This window comes from Ovis aries, chromosome 7 (genome assembly GCF_016772045.2).
Source record: "Ovis aries strain OAR_USU_Benz2616 breed Rambouillet chromosome 7, ARS-UI_Ramb_v3.0, whole genome shotgun sequence".
NCBI lineage: Eukaryota > Metazoa > Chordata > Mammalia > Artiodactyla > Bovidae > Ovis > Ovis aries.
In genome coordinates, this window is record NC_056060.1 from 47,462,203 (window position 1) to 47,484,069 (window position 21,867).

The following is a 21,867-nucleotide window of genomic DNA, read 5'->3' on the forward strand; positions in this document are numbered from 1 at the left end:
TCCTGGGCTCCAGAGAACAGGCTCAGTAGTTGTGGTGTACAAGCTTAGTTGTGGCACACAGCCTTTGTTGCCCCATGGCACATGGGATCTTCCCAGACCAGGGATCGAACCCATGTCTCCTGCATTGGCAGGCAGATTCTTTACCACGGAGCCAAAATGGGAAGCCCTTTTGCCCATTTTTAAATTGAGTTGTTTGCTTTTTCATTGTAGAGTTGTCAGAGTTCTTTATATATTGTGGATACAAATCCCTTTCTGATATATGCCTTTCCAAAATTTTCTCCCATTCAGTGAGTTGTCCTTTCACTTTCTTGACTGTGTCCTTTGAAGCACATATACTTTCAGTTTGGAAGGAGTCCCATTTTTGTCTGTTTTTTTATTTTTTTTTTCCACTTGTCATTTGGGCTTTTTGTATCAAATTTAAGGGACCATTTCTTAATACAAAATCATAAAGATTTTCTCCCATATTTTCTTCTAAGATTTTTATAATTTTAGCTTTTATAGTTAGTTCTACGACTCATTTTGAGTTAATTTTTATACACAGCGTGAGGTAGAGATCTAGCTTAATTCTTTCATATGTAGATACCCAGTTGTTTTAGAATTGTTGTTGACAAGACAGTTCTTGGTTGAATTGGCTTAGAATCCTTGTCTAAACCTTGATTGCTTTTTACTCATCAACTAGGTATCTTAGATCACATCAAAAGAACCCCATTCCCTGTCTTTGGAGAACTTGTTATCTCCAGGGGAGAAGGCCTGCAAAAAAGTCGTAACACTCATTCACTCTGCATCATAGTTGTATTCTTACAAAATAGCAGCCCTATGCTGGACCCTGGGGAGACTTGGATATATAAGATGGATAAGCGTACCACAATGAAGCAGGTGAATAAAAACACAAGTTTTAAGTTCATGAGGTGAGGTGACGTGAAGTCGCTCAGTCATGTCTGACTCTGTGACCCCGTGGACTGTAACCTACTAGGCTTCTCCGTCCATGGGATTCTCCAGGCGAGAATACTGGAGTGGGTTGCCATTTCCTTCTCCAGGGGATCTTTCTGACCCAGGGATCGAACCTGGGTCTCCCGCATTGGAGGCAGATGCTTTAACCTCTGAGCCACCATAGGACCACCTTAGGTTCCAAGAGGTTCTAGAGTCTGTGTTGGTGTTTATGCATGCTTAGCCTGGCAGGTGCTTGCCTGTTTTCTTGCCCTAGTGAACTACTTCTCACCCTGATTCAGATGCTATTTCTTCTAAAAGGTTTTCGTCAATATCCCGAGAGTTATAAATACCTCTTTAATAGCACTTAGCAAGTAGAATTGTACCAAGGCATCCATCAATCTCACTCATCCTTGAGGAAAGAAACATGTTTTTACAACATCATTGACCTGATAATTCTCAAGATGTCTCATATGTATATACTAAACAAATGAATATTTGAATCCCAAATGCTAGATGGAGTTCCTCTTTAAAAACTTCCTAGAAATAGCAATTTATGGATCTTCCAAGTGATCTCAGAAAAGGAAGTAACAAAAATCTCAACAAGTACAAGATATTGTGTCACAAGTGGACTGAAATCATGTGACTCTCTCACATTGCCTCGATCTGATAGCAAATGTTTTAAAAATAGATGAGAGGATGGTATGTAGGGGCACCAGGGCAGTGATGTGGAGGACTTCCAAAGAGAACATTGTCTTTGGCCTGGGAAGAAAGACTTTAAAATCGAATAAAACCCAATATGGCCCAGATGTCTCAAGTCAGCAAAATCATTTGTCAAAAGGATCATCTACCAACTCTAAAAGTGCGGTGGTCTTCTAGCCCTTCTACTTCCTGTCAGAACCCACAAATGATAGATCCCAGAAAGCAGCAACCTCAGAAAAAAACACTCTTTTTTTTTTTTTGTGCACCGACCTCAGGAAGTTAATTTTCTGTACCCTAACTGTCACATTCACAATTAATTAAAGTTCCTTGAAAGAATATTTATGCTGTTGTGGCTGATTTATTTGAAATAGTAGAAATACGTGGGCCTTCAGAAGGGTATAGTGGTACAAAAACCTTGGCTCTCAGAGCTCTAGGTTTTTTTCTCTCCCTGAGGATAGCTTACATTAAATACACTGAACAGCTGTGGTGTTCAAAGGAGCTTTTGGAGAATCTGATCCTTAAATGAAACAAGCAAAAGGTTGAAAATAATTATCATGAAAAGTAATATCTTGAAGGGCTCCTTGGATGGTCTCCTGAAGCATGCCACCAGGTGGAAGAAGCCAAAACATTCAACCTCATCTGGCATTCTGGTCCACAGTAAATCTGCTGAAGGCCTGGCTTCATTCATGCAATTCGAGGAACTGGGTTCTCTTGCCCACCTTAGGCCTCTACTGCAGAGTTCATCCTCTGAATGGCCATGGGTAATTTCCACTGGTAGTGTCACCACTGGATGTATTGATGGCAGTATTGATTTTCTAACACAAAGGTTTGGCTTGGGCCTATTTCCCCCAAACCCTTCTCTATATATCAGAGGGAAGCCTTAAAATTAAATGGAAATTGACCTGAGTGAGTTCCGCTACCATCTGTAGCATTTCCAGTTTTCATTACTCATGGATAGTGTGGTTTTAGGTAGGGTCTTAACTTTGGAGAAATAGTGCCTGGATTTCCACTGGGACTGTGATACTCACTATGGGACCTTTTACAAGTCATGTCACCAGCCTGAAAGTGAAAGTGAAGTCGCTCCGTCACCAGCCTGAACTCAGTGTTTTTGTTGTTACCATTATTGCCATTGTTGTTCTGCTAATAACTAGACTTTGTTGTTAGTTTCTTGTGAGTCGTGTGCTCATATAAATGTTTCCCTGGATCTTCTCAAGAGCCTCCTGAGATGTAGGTGTTATTCTCCTTTCCCTTTTACCAGTGAGAAAAAATGAAGCCCAGAGGAGTTAAATCACCTCTGGTAAATGGAAAAGACAGGATTTGAACACTGGCAGGCTGACCCCAAAGACCCCACCCTTAGCCATGATGCTACCACATGAGAGGAAATGAAGCTTAGGATAAGTGAACATCCTTTTTGAAGTCTAAATTTCTATAATTCTATAAATCATTCCATGGAGTCTATAATGCTGTGATTTATAAGCAATTTCACAAACTGGAACAAAAGTTGTAAACTACAGCCCACAGGCCAAATCAGGCCCCCTGCCTGTCTGTATTAATAAAATTTTATTGGAGCACATCCACATTCACTCATTTCCATATTGTCTATGGCCGCTTGGGTACTGCAATGGCATGTATTTGAGTATTGCAAAAGAGAGTCTGGGTACAAATTCAAAATATTTACTCTTCTGACCCTTTACAGAGAATTTGGCTGAACCTTATACTGGAATGGAACTCTATAAAGCTGGGGACTTTATTATGTTTACTGCTGTATTCCCAGCAGCTAGAACAATGCTTGATACATAGTAGGTGCTTGATAAATAGTTTTGAAAAAAAAAAATAAGGTAAAATCTTTTGTTTGTAACTTCTACTTTGCCCTAGACACAGCTTCAGTCTGCAAATAAACAGAATTTTCATATGAGCTATCCCCTAAAGACTAAAACCTATAAAATTTAATATTCAAATATATGAATTTTATGAGTAGTGAACTCATAAGATGAGGTTTTTTTCTCAATTTTGCTGCGTATTTACTGAAGGCTGGGAAACTCTAGATGTAAAATAAGCAGTTGGTTTAGGTCTTCTACCACCTCCACTTCAGGACCTGATCCTTTGGCTGGCTAAAATTAGCCTTGCTTACCACTGACATTGAAAACTAGTCTGTTTTGAATCCCTGTAAGGCTAATTGGTGAGTAATATGTCTAGAATAGATAGACTTCTTTGCATTTTCTATTTACCCCTTCTTTTGTGAATTACTCTGCAAGAGATAAATTCCCTGGTTTTTTACACATGTCAATTGCCTGCAAAATGTGTTTGTTTGTTTGTTTTGCTCCAGAATGTATTATTTAGGGATGTTTCGAACAGCAGTTGGTATCTCTAGTTTAATAGAGCTAATACAGCTAATTGGAGGTGGGAGTTGTTCAGTGGAAGGTACTTTACATTCCAGAGCAAACTTAGAAGCATAATAGCTACGGTGGCTTTCTTCCCCACCCCCCGCCCAGTCCTTACAGTCATTTATCTTTGCAGTGAAATAATTAATTTCCTTTTATTATCTGGTACTTAGTCATAAAATGTTGTCATTCTCATGTCATTCAGCGAAATGCTCTGAACACAGTGTTAGTATATCTGAACTGTATCAGCTCATTGCTGGTCGCATGAGCATATTTGGAAATTATTCCAGTAGAAATAAATTATAACATTCAATACCAAGTTCTCCTGGCCTTAAAAATGTGTGCAGTTATTCTAGAGAATAGATCTAAGTGACTTGACCAGTTTATTCACTGATATATTTATCCCTCTAACCTAGTTTGTGCTGAATATGTGGCTAAATGATTAGGACACTAGAAACACACAGATCCTTTACCCATAGAAGATTGCACAATGGTGTGAAAGATGGTTGGAAGACAGTGAGAAAATTGGATGAATAGTTTAATCAAAGATTAGGAGGCACCAGCAGACGTTGGAGGAGGGGGAAAATCAGAGAAGAAACTTTTAGGACTTGACACTTGATGTGAAACCTGAAATAGGAAAATGGAAAAGCTTAGGAGACCACAAATAAAGGATTATGAAAGATGGAAAAGAAAGAAAAGATGAAGGGTATTCTTATGAGAAAGTGGAGAAGGGCATTCCAGGGAAAAGGATAGCAGGTGAAGGGCATATCGCATTGAACCCTTGAGAAACAGCAAATGGGAGATAATGGCTGGGTGTGAGGAGAGAACAGGAGACGAGCAGGGGAGAAGGACCTTCGGGTCTTGCTAAGCAGTTGCACTTGACAGTCTAGGTGGGGGGCACCCTGAAAGAATGACTGGATGTCCTGCCAGAGGGAATGAACTGACTTGTTGGAATGACAATTCAGCAAGCAGTGCTGCTAGAGTTTGGGGCAGCAGGAGTCCCTCTGCCTGTGAAGGAACCACCTCTTTCATCACTAGATAGTGGGGTGATTTCACTCTGGATTCTCAGAGCTTCTAGGAGCTGGTAAAGAAAACCTTTGCTGCTGTCGCTGCCCTGCTTTGCCCTTGGCCGCTGAATCCCCTCTGTGCGCCTTGAAGCCGCTCTGGTGTCTTCTCTTGGGGACCATTTGAAAACTTGCTCTTGTACAGCTTCCAGAGTTGAGATCAAACAATTTCCTCTCTATACGCTTTCCCATCGTGTCTCTAAATGTTGCACAGTGGCTTGTTCAGACTACCTTTCCAGTCTGTTGTGGTTTTAGGTTTTCAGTGAATTCTCTGAAGCATCATTGCATTTGGTCCTCATAATGCTCCTGTGGCAGATGCAGAACCTCTCAGAGGTGACTGCTACAGGAGATTACATGGCTGATCCAGGGTCCTCACTAATTATAGGTATTCCTGAGCCTTTGACACAGAGTCCCTATCTCCCAAGCTGGGTTTCTCTCTGCTCTGGCACACACACTTGCTTGAGAGATTCCCTTAGAGCCACTGACTTATTCTCCAAAGTATAAGTTCATCCTTCAAGTTTTGTAATAAACTGTTCATTTTAGAATAATTTTAGATTTACACAGAGCTGCAGAGAGTTCCTGTATCCCTTCATCTAGTTTCCTCTATTGTTAACATCATAATAATGATTCACTTGTTAAAATTCAGAAATTAACACTGGCATATTACTATTTAACCAAAGTCCAGACTTGATTTGAATTTCTTTGTTTTTTAATGTCCTTTTCTATTCCAGGATCCAATATAGGGTATCTCATTGCACTTATACATTTATTTACTTCATTGCATCCTTAATATTTTTAATTATATGTGATTGTGGTTTATGGAAACTGACTATTCTGCATAAGAGGCTTTAAACCTGGTGAAACTGAAGAGAGACACTTCTATAGAAGGACGAGGTTATCCTTTTTATGTAGTAATACCTTTGCGATGTAGGTGCTACATTCCCTTCGTGAACTTTCCTAGGCAGAATGGTTTCAGCAAGGCAGACAAAAATTGGATGAGTCAAAATCTGACATGGTGATATGGCAGGTATTATAGGTTTGGCTAGCCATGACCTCTTGAAACAGGTGGTGCTCATAAAATACTTCAAACCTTATGTAGATGCAGGCTTCTAGTCCCATAAGCAATGCTTTGTTTGCTAGGTCACGTAGTACAACTTGGGCTTGTAAGCTGAACTCCAAATTTAACAGGAAAGTTACCAAATACTTCTTAAGTGCCTTGAAGAGTTTGGCCTCCAAACGTATGCTTTGGTGTGGTTGATAAAAAAAAAAATCTTTGATCTGCAGCAGGAATGTAATTTGGGAAAATATGCCCAACGTCTGTTGCCTGAATCTCTCCAACCGTCTTCTTCCCTAGACCTGTTGTGAGCTGGAGCCCCTTCTAATTACCACTTCCCAGGCTTCTTCTGATGTGCCACTTCCAAAAGTTCTCACTTTGGAGTAGAAAGGGGCTGGCTGTATTTCCACAGGCTAGTAGAGTCTCTGCGTCTCATATTTTCTGACAAACAAGTCAGGTGTGTCTTATGACAGGACTGATGGAGTAACTGAAAGAGTTAGGAAATTGTTCAAAAAATACTTCTTGGCAGAAGAGCACATTGATTGTCTTAGAAAAGAGTGACATGAGGCTGTGTCTCCCACGAGGGTCAGAGTCAGGCGTGTTCTACCGTCTCAGGGACAGATAATTTGCTGTATCGATGATGCATCTCTGACTAGTGAGGATGAGGACTGAGGGAGCACAGCATGCAGGTGACTACTGAGAACCAGAACACTCAGTGAGGAGGAGGAAACTCAGGTCATTGCCAGGTCTTATGCTTTTGTGACAACTGGCAGGTCTCTAAGCAAAAGTGTTCGAGCATTACCACACACACAGTCATCAACTGCCTGCCTCATGCAGCAGGAAAGAATATTTTTCACCTTTGGGACACTGACATTTCCTGGCAGAAGATCCCTCTGCTCCCATAATTGCTGCCACTGCACCACCACCACCACCACCTTCCCACGTCCCATGGCCAGGTTCTTTTGATTCATCAAGGACCAGCATCTGAGCTCCCTCTTTTATGCAAGCTGGGGATCCCTGTAAAGAAAACACTCATCATTGCCTCCTCTAACATCCCCCAGGTCTCTGCCTGTGGATCTTAGATGCACTTCCCTCTCCAGTTATATAAGTAGGCAGCTAATTCCTCCTCATTTAGTACAATTAATTTGCGCACAGGATTTATGTTTAACTCACCTTTGTATATCCCCACAGTGCTTAGCATACTGCTTGGCACATAACAGCCATTCAATAAATATCTCACTAAATAGCACCTGGTTTCTGTAGCCAGTTCTGCTGATAACAGAATAACCCTAGCCTTACTCATCACCTTATGAGTGAAATCATGAATAATAAGAAATCCTGGCCAGAGGTCTGATTGAATTCTAATGCCATAGTTGCAAAAATCACTTCCGAGAGATCTTTTCTTTGGCCTAATCAACCATGATGAGTGTTCAGCAGCAGGTAAGAAAAAATAAATAGGCCGAGGAAGAATGATAGAGTGTCCTAAAGTCATTTTGTCTTGCCATGACTCAGAGCTCTGAGTCCAACACTGTGGCCTAGCTGAGTTGTCTCCACTCTCCAGGTTGTGGGGAGGGGAACACGGAAGGAGGGGGTGGAAAGACAACACACTCAAAAGCCAGAGGGACCCAGGGGAGGATGATATGCTGTCAGGACCAGCGCTCTCCATGGGTCAGGCTCACCTATGCAATTTCTTATCCATTTTGTGGGTTTTCAAAGAGAGGGGTAACTAAGAGTTTCCTGCTTATCCTTTGAGATTTATTCCCAGCCTCTCTTACCTCCATCTGAAGACGGGAGAATCTGCTTTATAAGAGCTTTGGAGAGCCCTAACCTGGATCAGGTGAAGTAGTTTGAGACTTTTAACAAATATTTATAGCACCTATCATGTGGTTGGACAAGGTTTGTCATCAGATCTGCCCATTCATATTTCAAGAAGCTCTACCAACAAGAAATTGCCAGTCCTGTTTCCAACCAAAGGACTGACTGAGCAAGGAGTGTGAAATTCAAAGCCATCCTTCATTCCTGGGATTGCCATTTCTTGCCCGTTTAGATGCAGGTACACTTGGACCATCTACATTGTGCGCTACTAGGATGACCCCTATAGTTCCAACCTCTAAAACAGACACTCCTTCTGGGCTTTTCACGGAAAAGAAAAACCTATCTTTAAAATCATGAAATCAGCGCCTGGCTTTTGCATCTCCGGAGAATTCCCCATCAATTCATTCTCCCCCATTCAGCTACCTGACAACTTCTTAGACAAAGGTCAGTGGGAAATGGTTACCATGGTTGTGTTGGGACCCTGCCATTTCATGGTCATTTCAGCCAAAATGCTGGGAACTGAGCATTTGAGTTATTTTTCTTAGATGTGGTACATTTTCTGAAGGACACCACCATCAAAATCAGGTATCCCCTGCTTTTCAAAAATTCAGCAGAAAAAAATCCAAAGAGGATTTTCACTATTAGAGAAAAGGGCGAAAAGTGAAAAAGTATGTTCCGTGTTGGTTTTGCAGTGGATCTTACAGAGGTAGTGTGTACCCCTGAGCACCAAGGGTGGCCCCACTAAGCTCCTTCCCCAGGAACTATACTCAGCATCTTGGGCTTCCCCTGGTGGCTCAGCTGGTAAAGAACCCACCTGCCAATGCAGGAGACACAGAGATGTGGGTTCGATCCCAGGGTTGGGAAGATCCCCTAGAGAAGGAAATGGCAACCTGCTCCAGTATTCTTGCCTGGAAAACTACATGGACAGGAGAGTCTGATGGGCTACACAGTCCACAGGACATAACTGAGGATGCACACGTGCATGCTCAGCATCTTAGCATCAGACTGCCATAGCCTCTAGCTGTGAGCATCTGTGCTTTCCCTTGGTTTATTTTCCCTACCCATTAGCAAGATGCGTCCTAAGGTGATTGCTTCTTCGCTGTACATCATTTCAGTTTTCTAAAGGTTTCATAGGAACACTACTTTCACATAGTGGGGGAAACTTTGACTGTACAATAACGGGGTTGCATAATGGGGCGATGCAGTGTGAGGTTGGCAGTAATGAAATTGGAATGTCCATCATGCTCGGCGTGCATCCAGACGGCTTCATAGGTTGAAGTGTGGGGTCTGTGCCTTCCCAGAAATAATCAGGTTGCCAGCCTGTATGTGGCAGGCCACGGAGAAAACAGCTCTTCCCTTACAGTTAGACAGCAAGGCATGAAGCACTGTCCGACGTTTCCTCCACTCTTTTCTTCCTGGGTATTTTTCCCTGGAAAATGCTTTCATATCCAACTGATAAGGTCCCAAATGAAATTTACACATGAAAGAAGAAAGAATGCCTTATAAAATGACCCCAGAATCCTTTTTTTTTCTTTTCCCAATGCCCTTACACTGCCTCTGAATGAACAGATTTGAAATCTGAGTATCATGAACTTTGGATTGGAAAGAAGCCTAAAAGTACTTCATCCAGCCCCTCCTCCAGCCCCTCATCTGCTGTGGAAATCCTCACACTAGTCACACTGGCAGGGTTGGTCCGTGACTCCATGTCTAAGCTTCTTCTGATGACTGCAAGCTTGCTAACCCAACAGAACGGTTGGGTTTGGAAGTGAACGTAGGCTAATAAAATGGCTTTTGGTGCATGAGTCCTCTTTAATAATAACTGCTGCTCTTTTCAAGGGCTCGCTGTATGTGTCAGACACTGTGCTAAGAGCTAGAGTGCTTGACATGCACTGATTCATATGCTGTTCACAACAACCTCAAAGGGAGATATTATTATTCCCATCTTATAGATAGATACTGGAGCTCAGTAAGCTGGCTGAAGCACTTACCCTTCAGTGACAGGAACCATGCATCTCTTCTCTAAGCAGCTCTGTCTCTCAGAAAGTACTTTTTATGAGCTGTGTCTCCCCATAAATCAAGCAGTATGTATTTGCTGAATTTCAGGCATGATGCTCGCATTTCAGACTCAAAGAAGCAGTGGGTTTTATTTATCTATTTATTTATATTTTACCTCACTTTAGGGAATATTGAAAACTTAGGAAGAGGAAACTCCTGATACACAGCTGTGGCAAAACATAAAAGAAATCAGAGCTAGTACAAATAAAACTGAAAGCTATCATGACCAAGTTAAGAATATACCATACAGATCACATGGAACAAAAAAGATGATTCCAATTCATTTCCTGTTTGACCTGGACTTCTTGGCAACCAAAACAAAAGGAGAGACACTCTTGTCAATTCACAACTTTTATTAACAAAATAATCATTGAATTGGGATAGTATTGTATCTCAATTGTATCCCAGTTTATTAACAAAATAATCATTGAACTGATATAGCATTGTATCCCAATTGTATTCCTGAAATTAAATAGTGAAAGAAATCTAGCTCCTAGGATTTCACCTAGGAAGCACTGAGAGAACTGACAACTTCTCAGCAGAATTTCTATAGGATATGCGTTAATATACTTCATGTGGTCATTTTTGCAGCATCCTTTGTTAAAACCCAAGAGAGAATATTGAAATAAATGTGACAAACAGGGCAATAAAGGTCATGTGTGTAGCCTGTGGCCTTTAGTCCATTTCACCTCACCCCTCCCCCTGACCCCGTCCAAAAACATGAAATATTATCTATGTCAAGAAGGATCTTCATTATAAATCTCAGATTTTCAAACATATAGAGATGTCTGAGTCCTAGACTATAAATGTTTAGAGTGTAGAGAGCCGGAATCTCTTAAGGTTCAGAAAGACAACTTATCACTGAGGACTGAGCCTTAAAGGGATGCGGTGGATTGGCCTTTGCACTGAGCTGGACTGAACAAGCATTGGGAAGAAGATGGATGCAAGATGAGTCAGGCTGAACGTGGCTGATTTATTTCTTTACTTAAACTGTGTTGTGCTTCACTTTCATGTGTCCATGGAGGATACTCACCCTTGGCACCAACTGGGAAGTGAAACTGCAGGGCATTTGTAGGCTGTGGCCAAGGAGCCATCAGAAATCCCATTACCAATGCTTAGAGTGAGTCTCCTAAGGCGAATTTGGCTCCAAGCAGCAATCACAGCTCTCTTTTCATAAAGTAATTTCACTTGTTTGCCCCAGTTAATATTCATAAGCCCAGGGCTACCAGCTTCTATTTATCAGAGCACAAAGATAATAGAATAATAGGATATTCCAGCTGAAAGAGACCTTGGAAATCATCTCATTCAACCTCCTCACTTGACAGGTGAGGAAACAGAGGTGTGAGGAAGTGGAGGGCCAGGTTGCACCTTTACAGACTGGCTGGAACCCAGTTTCTCTGACAACTAGCCCTGTGCAGGGTTCATCAGGTCTGTCTGACATCTTCCTTCCTCATCTCTGAGACCGAAGTGTGGCGGAAAAAGCACTGGACCAGGCAGTGGCAAAACTAAGATTGAAACATACCTCCATTCATTTTATCCTGAGTTTCTCTAGCCTCTTGTTTTCTCCCCACAACAGCAAATTCATTGTGAAAGTGGATGCCTCATATAGTTCCCAAAGGAAGGGATGAGATGAGGCAAAGTGTCCACAGTAATGGTAGCATCGTGGGTCCTTTTTTAAAATAATTTATTTTATTGAAGTATAGTTGATTTATGATGTGTTAATTTTGGATGTACAGCAGAGCGACTCAGTTATACATATATACTCTATTTTTCATATTCTTTTCCATGGTAGTTTATCATAGGATTTTTTAAAAATACTTCGTTTATTTATTTATGTTTGGCTGTGCTGGGTCTTCATTGCTGTGAGCGCTTTCCTCTAGCTGTGGCGAGTAGGGGCTACTCTCTAGTTAGGGTGTGCAGGCTTCTCGTTGCAGCGGCTTCTTCTGTTGCAAAGCGCAGGCTCTAGGGCGTGTGGGCTCCGTAGTTGCTGATCCTGGGCTCTAGAGCACAGGCTAAATAAATGTGGTGAACTGGCTCAGATGCTCTGTGGCATGTGGGATCATCCTGGATCGGGGATCAAACCCATCCCTCCTACTTTGGCAGCTGGATTCTTTACCACTGAGCCACCGAGGAGGTTCTTATCACAGAATAATGAATACAATTCCTTGTGCTATACAGCAGGGCCTTGTTGTTTATCCATTCTATGTACAGTGGTTTGCACTGCTAATTCCAAACTCCTAATCCATCCCTCCACTATTCCTACCCCCTTTGGCAACCACAGATCTGTTCTCTATGTCTCTGAGTCTGCTTCTGTATCCTAGATAAGTTCATTCGTGTCCTACTTTAGATTCTACCTTTAAGAGATATCATATGATATTTGTTGTTCTTTTTCTATCTTCACTTAGTATAATGATCGTTTTGAATGAGCCCGAATTTGGGACAAACCCTGTGCTGGCGGTACTTGACAGTCTGTGACTTTGAACACATGTTCTAGCCTCAGTAACCCTAGGCTTCACTAGACTGTTGCAATTAATGAGTGAGTAAATGTATACCAAATACAAGTACAAGGCCTAGCACCAGGATGCTCTTATTGTGCCCCTGCTTCCTTCCTTCCTGATAGATCACATATAAGTCCATGTGTATCTCCAAGGCACATGGATCATTCAGAACTCCAGGTAGTCAGAATGTGGAGTGGTCTGATGTTCCTAAGTTACTTACCTCTTTCCACTGAGTAAATCAACCTGCGGGTCTCAATTCCATTTCTCTCCGACTATCCAAACATCCATTTTCACCTACATGGAACCTTCTACTGGCCCAGGGACAAATAAATCACATTTTGAGTGGTCCCAGGACAATTCAGCTTTATAGAAAAAGAAAGGTTGGCAACATGAAGGACACTTGCTGTGTTGGGCTGTCACCAGGTCCCCATTGGAACCGTGAAAAATTATGGCCAATAAAATAACATTTTTCAAAATGTGACACTATCCTTCAATTTATCTTGGGCAATAAATGGATTTTGAAGAGAATAGTTGAGAGAAATTCATTCTTCAAGCACTGAATAACCCATCATAAATGAATTGCTTTATTAACTTATAATAGGATCATTGTTTTTTTCTCAACAGTCATCTTCACAAACTCTGGTATAAATTTTTTTTCTTTTAAACCATCTGAAAATAGTAGCACATGCACCACCCCTAGCTTGCCACCCATTTCTCTCTACCTCCTCCTACAAATACAAAACTGATTCTGATTGGCTGGCATGCAGAATCTTCTGGCTATCCTTTTGTGAAAATGAAAAGAAGAAAACAAAAGGGACTCACATTGATTGCGACTGAGTGCCAGGTATCTTAAACAGTTTAACTATATTATTTTATTTAATCTTCCCAGTAATCCAGGAATGAAGTTGCCCTTATTATGCCAGTTTTACATATAAGGAAACTGAGGCAGAGAACCATTTGCTAAAACAAACAAAAACAACCTCATCCCCATCTGTGAAGTTTAATGAGTACAGATTTCATAGACCGTATTTGCTTAAATCAGCATATGTTTGAGTGCTGCTGCTTTTGTTTAACTCAGAATGTAACTATCCTCTTTAACTGTTCTCAAGTCTAAGTAGTGAAGAGGAGAGAAAAATTCAGTATTGACACCTATTGAGTTAAGACCAACAAAACAACGTCTTTGGAAGGGAATTCTGCTGCTTTTTTTTTTTTTTTTTTTGATAAATTATCCCTTTGGGTTACTTGCCTATATTGTAGCCATAAGATGACCTCACTGCAATGCGTACCTGTGTTTTGATTGTTTTGCTCATGGCGAGTCAGATCTCAGCCCTGGTTCTGTCACTGTCTGTACCATATCAGGGAGTCACTTGGTCTTTCTGAACCAATTTTCTCAAAGAAAATTCACCCTATGACCCAACGTTCCCAGAGGTTTCCATTGACCAAAGGGTAGATCCAAGGAGCTGTTGACAAACTCACCATGAAGACGACGAGGGGAAAGCTGTCATTAATGCACAGTCATCAACCTACAAAAACTTGGCCTTGCACTAAAAGCTGTCTGAAGGGAGAAGCAGAATAATTGGACTGCAGAGTGGAAAAAGCCTGTATGAATGCTTAATAATAACAATAACCAAAAAAAAAAAGGGCAGTCTTGAGGCATCACGACACTAGAAGCTCATTAAGATCTCTGTCCCAGCTATTACACTCCTAATTGAACAGTTACACAAACAGATGTATAATATAGTCGTGACTCTAATTAAGGTTTTGACCTCAGAATCTAGTAGCAAACTCATACAGTTCATGCACTCCCCTTTAAAAAGCTATTCTGGGCAAGCTTGCAGAAGAGAAGCTGTCCTGTTGTGACTTCACTAAAATAACATGAAAACTCATACAAGTGCCTCTTCTTGTTTCTTCTGCTACTGCAAAACATGCCTGTCACTCTCCACTTGGTTCCTGTCAGTGGCTTGTGTTTCTTTGGTGGGAGAGGATGCAGTTTCAACTCCAGTGGTGCCTGCCATATCGCTTTCAACATTTTTCTACAGTGCCCTCCTCCCACAGTGTGTTGGTCCTTAAGACTGTGGGTCTGAGAGATCCTTGTCCTCTGAAGCAAATCTCACTCCCTATTGGAAAATTGGCTTTCTTGTCTGTTATTAGTTTTGCTTTCTCTTGGCCACTTTTCTTTGCCAATGTATACATCGCATTGTTAATGTTAACAGATAAATAGCTTGGAGGCTTTTCTGTTTGTTCTGTTTTGGCTGTGCCGTGTGGCGTGTGGGATCTTAATTCTGTGACTAGGAATTTAACCCATGCTCCCTGCAGTAGAAGTGAGAAGTCCTGACCACTGGACTGCCACTGAAGTCCCAGATAAACAGTTTTGAATGTCTCTCTACTTTTCCCTCTTCTCTCTTATCCTGACCTTTACAGGGAAGAGGAATGCCAGGACCCATAGCGGGGAACCTCAGGGAGAGTAAAAATCAAATGCTGCCTTTGAATAATGGAGAGTCCACAGGCTTAGAAAATTCCCAAAGAGGTTAACTATTTGTACACAAAAGATATTCATAAAATGCTCAGTTCCTGTCTCTCTGGGCTGGTCACTTTCCATGTTAATGGCAGCTGGGATAGTCACCAACTGGAACCAAGATAAAATCTAGAGTGAAAATAATTTAAAATTAACCATCTCCATGAATTATTATCTTTCCCATCCTAAAACTATGGAACTGTTTTTAGGGCAGCTTAGGGTACCTGTTGAGGAGAGCTCAGAGACCTAGAATTCCTCTAGATCCTTCTGTCCCCGTAAATCTGATTGCCATTTCCTTCTGCAGGGCTACTAGACTGTGGAGAGTCTAAAACACCATGATGCATGCTGTCAAATTATATAAAACAGAAGGCAGTTTAGAGAAATGATCCATTCCTAGGAATTAAAGAAAAAAGATTTCTAACACTTTTTAAGTGAGGAATAGCTGCCTTTTGTTGCCTGGGAGCATGGCATAAGAGAGTTCTCATCTCAACCCTGCACATACTAGCCAGGTCACATTATAGCAAGGCATCAGCTACTCAGGGTGACTCTGAGGGCCAGATGAATAAACACTTATGAAAGTGCTCTTCACTAGAAAGGTGGCTTACCAATGTAGGTGATTGAGTCTACAAACATACCCAGCTCCTCTACTGGGAGTTGATTTACAAAAACTAAGAGGGAAATTGGGGCTTCGTTGGTTGCTTGTCGGTAAAGAATCTGCCTGTCTGCAATGCAGGAGGCATACATTCTTTCCATGGGTCAGGAAGATCCCCTGGAGGAGGGCATGGCAACCCACTTTGGTATTCTTGCCTGGGAAAGACCATGGACAGAGGAACCTGGCAGGCTACAGTCCATGGGGTCGCAAGAGTCAGACATGACTTAGTGACAAATCACCATCACCACATATTTCTGAGCTGTGTGATTGGCATTAAGCTACCTTTGTTATGAATAGTTGGCCTCTTTATCAGCTCTGATGTACATGTGATTTCCTCACAAATTTTCAATTCCAGTAAGGATGCAGCATTGTGGGATGGTGTCTTTGGGATCTAGATTTATTGTTGGCATTCTCAGTTACAACTGAAAGTCTTTTTTCAGGGACTCAAAGCTGGAGCATGATTGTTAAGGATATCCCTAAGGACTGCGCTCATCATTCTTAAAGGATTTTTCCCTCTACATTATTGGCTGATGAATCTGTTTGCTCCCAGTTGGGACATGAGGGGCTCAAGGAGGATTTCCTGCCCCAAACCTAGCACAATTTTTGATACCTGGTCACTGGATGTTTGAAAAGAGAAAGGCAGTGATGGATAAAAAAGGGCGGGGAGTCCTGGCCTGAATCCTAAATTCCCAAAACTTCCCCTTGAATACAGGGAGTGCCCCAAAAATGTACATTGAATTAATAGCTTTGATAAATGTAGCAGATATTTTAGAATTTTGTAGTTAAATAATCCTTAATAAGGGCTTCCCTGGTGGTTCCATTGGTAAAGAATCTACATGCCAAGCAGGTTCAATCCCTGGGAGAGAGAAGCTCCCCTGGAGAAGGAAATGGCAACCCACTCCAGTATTCTTGCCTGGGAAACCCCATGGCCAGAGGAGCTCGGCAGGATAAAATCCATGGGGGTCACAAGAGTCAGACACAACTTAACGACTAAACAACAACAGTCCTTAGTAGCATGTCACAATGGGGGAATTTAAGAGATAAAGCTAAAGGCCTTGGCTTTACTTTTCGGATTTCATCAATATCTCCATATTTCACGGAGCCATAACTAGGGGTTGCCATGTCTTGAACCATAGGTGGGCTATCATCTCCTGGAGCAGAAGGCCAACTGCTTAGGCTGTTAATAGTCTGTCGAACAGTTCCACTATTTTTGAAGGGCAGTATAATTCATGTGTATTTATGCTGGATTTTGCGTCATATAGCCTCTATTTTCCTCAGATAGTTTGACTTGAAAGCGCGTATTATTGAAAGCTTGAGGTTTGGCATAGTCTCAAAGGTGTCAAGTTTCTCTTGCAACTTTTGACCTTTGATGCTACAATTAGACTTTCCATTGATGAGCAAATAATGCATCCACTGTTAGAGAAATAACTATACTCTTTTGGATTGGATTGTACAGCAGACTCTAACTGGTGATGAACACATTTAGAATGGTTTGAGAACACAGATTCAGTTTCAGTCCCCAGCTAAAGGTTTGGATGGTTCTCTGACTCATCTGATCTCGATCCGGACCATTGAATTTGCGACTCAAAGCTCGAAACCCCAAGAGCAAAGACTCTTAACATTTCTGGTCATGCCAGCTTCCCATCAGGCCAGCCACAGTTCAACGAAATGTCCTCAGGCCTTTTGGCACATCCAGTTCTGTTCCAGGTCCAGGTTGTGGTTTCTTTGAAAGTAGAAGGTGTAGGTGGTAGGTACGTGGAAACTGGCCACCAGGTTCTGCAGAGTTCATGGGCTAGGAGAAAGGGCTGGAGCGTTTGCACTCCCTTAACTGTTGGTTGCGTCCTCTTGGAAGAGAGAGAACTTCATCAGGAATAATTGATTGCCTCAAGTAAATTCCAGGATCACCGATCAAGTGTTCCCCACCCCATTCTATCCAGTGTCTTAAACTTGAACATGGCCATATGTTAGTATTACCCAGGTATCTTGTTCAATGGAAGATTCTGATTTAGCAGGTCTGGGTGGAGCCTGAGACTCTTCTCACAAGCTCCAGGTAATGCTGATTCTGCTGGACCATAAACATTTTGAGAAGCAAAGCCCCACCTGTGAAGCACTATGCCACTTGTAGAGAATACAGATGTGAATAAAAGAGGAAGACAAAGTTATTACCTTTAGGCAACCACATGGCGGCCAGGAGACTGGCGGGTGAACAGTATTCATTCCACAGGGACTCAGGGCAGAAGCTGAGTTGAATGGAGTCCAGCTAGGCTCTAAACTTGGCCTTGGAGGTGAACAGAAGACGAACAGGTAGGGAAGCCAGAAGAGTATCTCAGGCAGAAATAAGAGCCTGGGTAAGAGGCGAGACCTAGTACAAGCTTGTCATCTTCCTGCAAAGAGGACATCTAAAATAGTGCCCAGTTCATTCCCAGGCCCGGTGTGGGGGAAGGGGAGGCAGGGGGCCAGGGAATGAAGCCTATGAAAGCATAGAACATTCCTGTGGCAAGTAAGCAATCACTCACATCTAGGAGCACCAGGCCTTCTTTTTGCTGCACAGTATAATTAGAGCATTTGAGATGTGGAACCCGGAGAAGCACCACGCTGAGGGGATTGTGAGCCAGCCAAAGCCTTGAAAAAGTCCTGCACTCCATTCTCAGCACTGTTTACAACCTTGCTGGTATTTCTTGTGTATTGACCGAACTAAGGTTTTGCTTTTTTTTGGAGGGGTGGGTGTATTTTATTCCTTCCTTCCTTCTTAACCTCTTGCCTGCCTCCCTTCCATCCTCATCTGAAAATTCAGAGGGAAACTCAGGCAGAGTATACCATTTCCCCAGGATTTTCCCTCTCCTTTCTGCTGCCCATCTCTGCTTCACTCCAGTCCTACTCTGGAATTCCTCCCAGAAATGAGAACTGTTTGCATTGCACGTATTTGCAGGTCTCTTTTCATACATGAACTCCTATCAAACTCTCTGATCTGATGGGGAGGGACCAAGCATTGCAATCCAACAATTTTTTGCTCAGAAAAAAATTTCACCTGATCTTTCTCTTTCAAGGCATATGTCTGGCGTTCCTGTCCACTAACCAGCAGACTGGCCCAGAACATACCTTGCCATACAAGTAACAGCAAGAGTTTGCTTAGAAATATACACAGGTCTCATTTTCAAGCCTTGCACTGGCAAGTAATTAGTGAAGGAACTAGCATTTTCATCCCCATTTAACAGATGAAAAAACTGAGGCCCAGGAAGCCACAGTTCCTGAGTGGTGATTCCCAAGAGGCTAAGGTGAGCTTCTTTGATCATTCTGCAGTCCATCCTGCCTTTACTTCATTTCCCTAGGCCTTATTTTCTCTCCTGTGAAATAGATACAGTGTGTGTGAGATCTGTGAGACCCCTTCCCAGCTGTAACAGGCTGTGATCATGCCACTGCGTTTCAGAAACCAGAGTTCTTCACTGCCAGCTTCTATTTAGTGCTAATCATTTTGCTTAATTATGTTTAACTTCAAGTGTGTTTTACTACAGCTGTCAACACACTTCAGTTTGTCGCACTGATGAAGTCTATAGCTGCATGATAGCACCTGTGTGCCATTTTGCAGAGCATATTCAGCAGCCAGGCAGGCGTTCTCCTTGGCTACATGCTACCATGTTCTGTTCTGATGCCAGCTTAGTTTCTCTGTTTATACTGGAAAGCAACAGGCATACCTTCAGCTACAAATTCCCAGAAAGCATTGTGGGTAACCTTTGGCTGAATGTAAACTGCTGGTTTCATTCCAAAGCCTGGCAGGTTGTGTCGATGGGATACTCAAGGTGAAGAGAGCAAAGACATATATGACACATTACTTCCATGATGGGGGCATGAGCAAAGAGAATTTCAGTCTTTGACTTCTCCATGATCACCTCTCCCCCTATGGTTGAAATCTCTGCTCATTCTTTCCCTTCAAGCCTCATGGGTGCCACCTTATCTAGAAAGCTTTGCCCAACATGTTCTGTCTGCAGTCACACTTCCTCTATATGTCCTTGAATTTCCATTTGCCAGAGCCCTTCCCCACTGTAATGAAAATGTATTTCATTATTTTTCTGACTGAGAGCACCAGCCATATGTCATTTACCCCTGGGTGTTTTCCCACAAAATGTTTATTGAGTGAAGAGTGAATGAGTGGATGAAATCATCACATTCTCAGTATTCACCCCTCTAGTGTTCAGGTGAGGAATATGATTTTTCTTTGTCTTTCTGATGCCCTTCCATTATTCCTCCTCCTTTCTCTTCTGGCAGATTTGCAAAATGTTTATCCAGTCACTCGATCTCTGCTCTGAGCTTTCTCCCAAGCTTCTCTATGGCCAAAACAGCATCCCTTTTTCCTCTGTTTTCTTACCCTGTACACTCCTCTGATGGGCCAGGCTCTCTGTCCTCCACCTCTGAAATGATACCTCAGTCTCTGTCATTTCACTGCATGTTCTCTTATTGGCCATAAAAGAAACAGTGCTTTCTCTGTTACCCTGTTTGAAGTAAAACATACAATTTCCAGGACTAGTCTGTCTTCACACACTACAGAATACTCTGTTCTTTCCCACTGATCCATCTACAACATACAATTCTATACATGTGTATATTTCAAGCTGTTAAAATTACCAATTTATTTGCATCAGTGGCTTTTCTCAAATCTGGCTTTTTTCAATTAATATTTTGGTATTAATTTGGTCTAGGGACCTTTCCATCGGAGAAGGCAATGGCACCCCACTCCAGTACTCTTGCCTGGAAAATCCCATGGGCGGAGGAGCCTGGTAGGCTGCAGTCCATTAGGTCGCTAAGAGTCAGACACAACTGAGCGACTTCACTTTCACTTTTCACTTTCATGCACTGGAGAAGGAAATGGCTACCCACCCCAGTGTTCTTGCCTGGAGAATCCCAGGGACGGGGGAGCCTGGTAGGAGGCTGTCTATGGGGTTGTGCAGAGTCAGACACAACTGAAGCGACTTAGCAGCAGCAGCAGCAACAGGGACCTTTCCGGTTCTGGAACACAAATTTTAAAGTCAGTAGCTCTGCAAATCAGGGGTGGCTCTCCATTCAGGGAATCTGCTACCAGAGCTTCTATCTTAACAGGTGACTTGTTGGTCAAAGGGAGACCTGGTCAGTGTGAATACATAGGGTGTTGTTGCTGGAGAGAGAGAGTTGAAAGAGGAATAAAATACTGAGCAGTGAGAGGCACCTGGAGTTCTTCCTCCTCAAGATACAAAAACCTATCAGGCCACTTCATTGTGGCCTCAAGTGTGCCAGGAAGAGAATCATACCGAGTTTTTCTCATTATCTCCCCTAATTTCCTCCTCAACTTGATGGGCTTCTTGGATTGGTGGTGATGATCTTCAGACCTGTTAAGGGCTGTGGTTGACAAGGAGGGATCAAATAGCCATATTTACCTTCAGTGGGTTTAAGGATCTCTTGATATTGCTAAAAAATTTAGATTCCCAGGCCCTTCATCAGGATTCCTGATTCAGTATACTTGGAATAAGGCCAGAAATATGCAGTTTAGTTATTTGCACTTCAAATTTAATATAGGAACCTTTTTTAATTTATTTCTTTTTTAACTGAAGGATAATTGCTTTACTGAATTTTGTTGTTTTCTGTCAAACCTCAACATGAATCAGCTATAGTTATGCATATGTCCCCTCCCTCTTGAACCTCCGTCCCATCTCCTTCCCCACCCCACCCCTCTAGGTTGATACAGAGCCCCTGTTGAGTTCCCTGAGACATACTGCAAATTCCTATTGGCTGTTTATTTTACATATGGTCATTAAGTTTCCATGTTACTCTCTCTCTTCCCCTCTCCCAGTGTCCTTAAGTCTGTTCTCTATATATGTTTCTCCATTGCTGCCCTGCAAATCAGTTCTTTGGTATTATCCTCCTAGACTCCCTATATATGTGTTAGTATATGATATTTCTCCAATAACCTCAGATATGCAGATGACACCACCCTTATGGCAGAAAGTGAAGAGGAACGAATAAGCCTCTTGATGAAAGTGAAAGAGGAGAGTGAAAATGTTGGCTTAAAGCTCAGCATTCAGAAAATGAAGATCATGACATCTGGTCCCATCACTTCATGGGAAATAGATGGGGAAACAGTGGTAACAGTGTCAGGCTTTATTTTGGGGGGCTCCAAAATCACAGCAGATGGTGATTGCAGCCATGAAACTAAAAGACGCTTACTCCTTGGAAGAA

The 21,867-nt window shown here is 42.2% G+C and overlaps 1 protein-coding gene across 2 annotated transcripts in view; it reads left to right on the forward strand.

The window, feature by feature from the left end:
* The window catches only part of RORA (RAR related orphan receptor A), an 807,747-nt gene that overhangs the window by 384,483 nt on the left and 401,397 nt on the right, over nucleotides 1-21,867 (forward strand). The window contains exon 1 of one of the 2 annotated variants that reach the window (XM_027971773.3): nucleotides 1-21,867. This exon is cut by the window's left edge and continues 384,483 nt beyond it; it is cut by the window's right edge and continues 16,939 nt beyond it. The exons of the other annotated variant lie outside the window; for it this stretch is intronic. The gene's annotated coding sequence lies outside the window, so the exon portion shown is untranslated. 2 annotated transcript variants of the gene reach the window in all.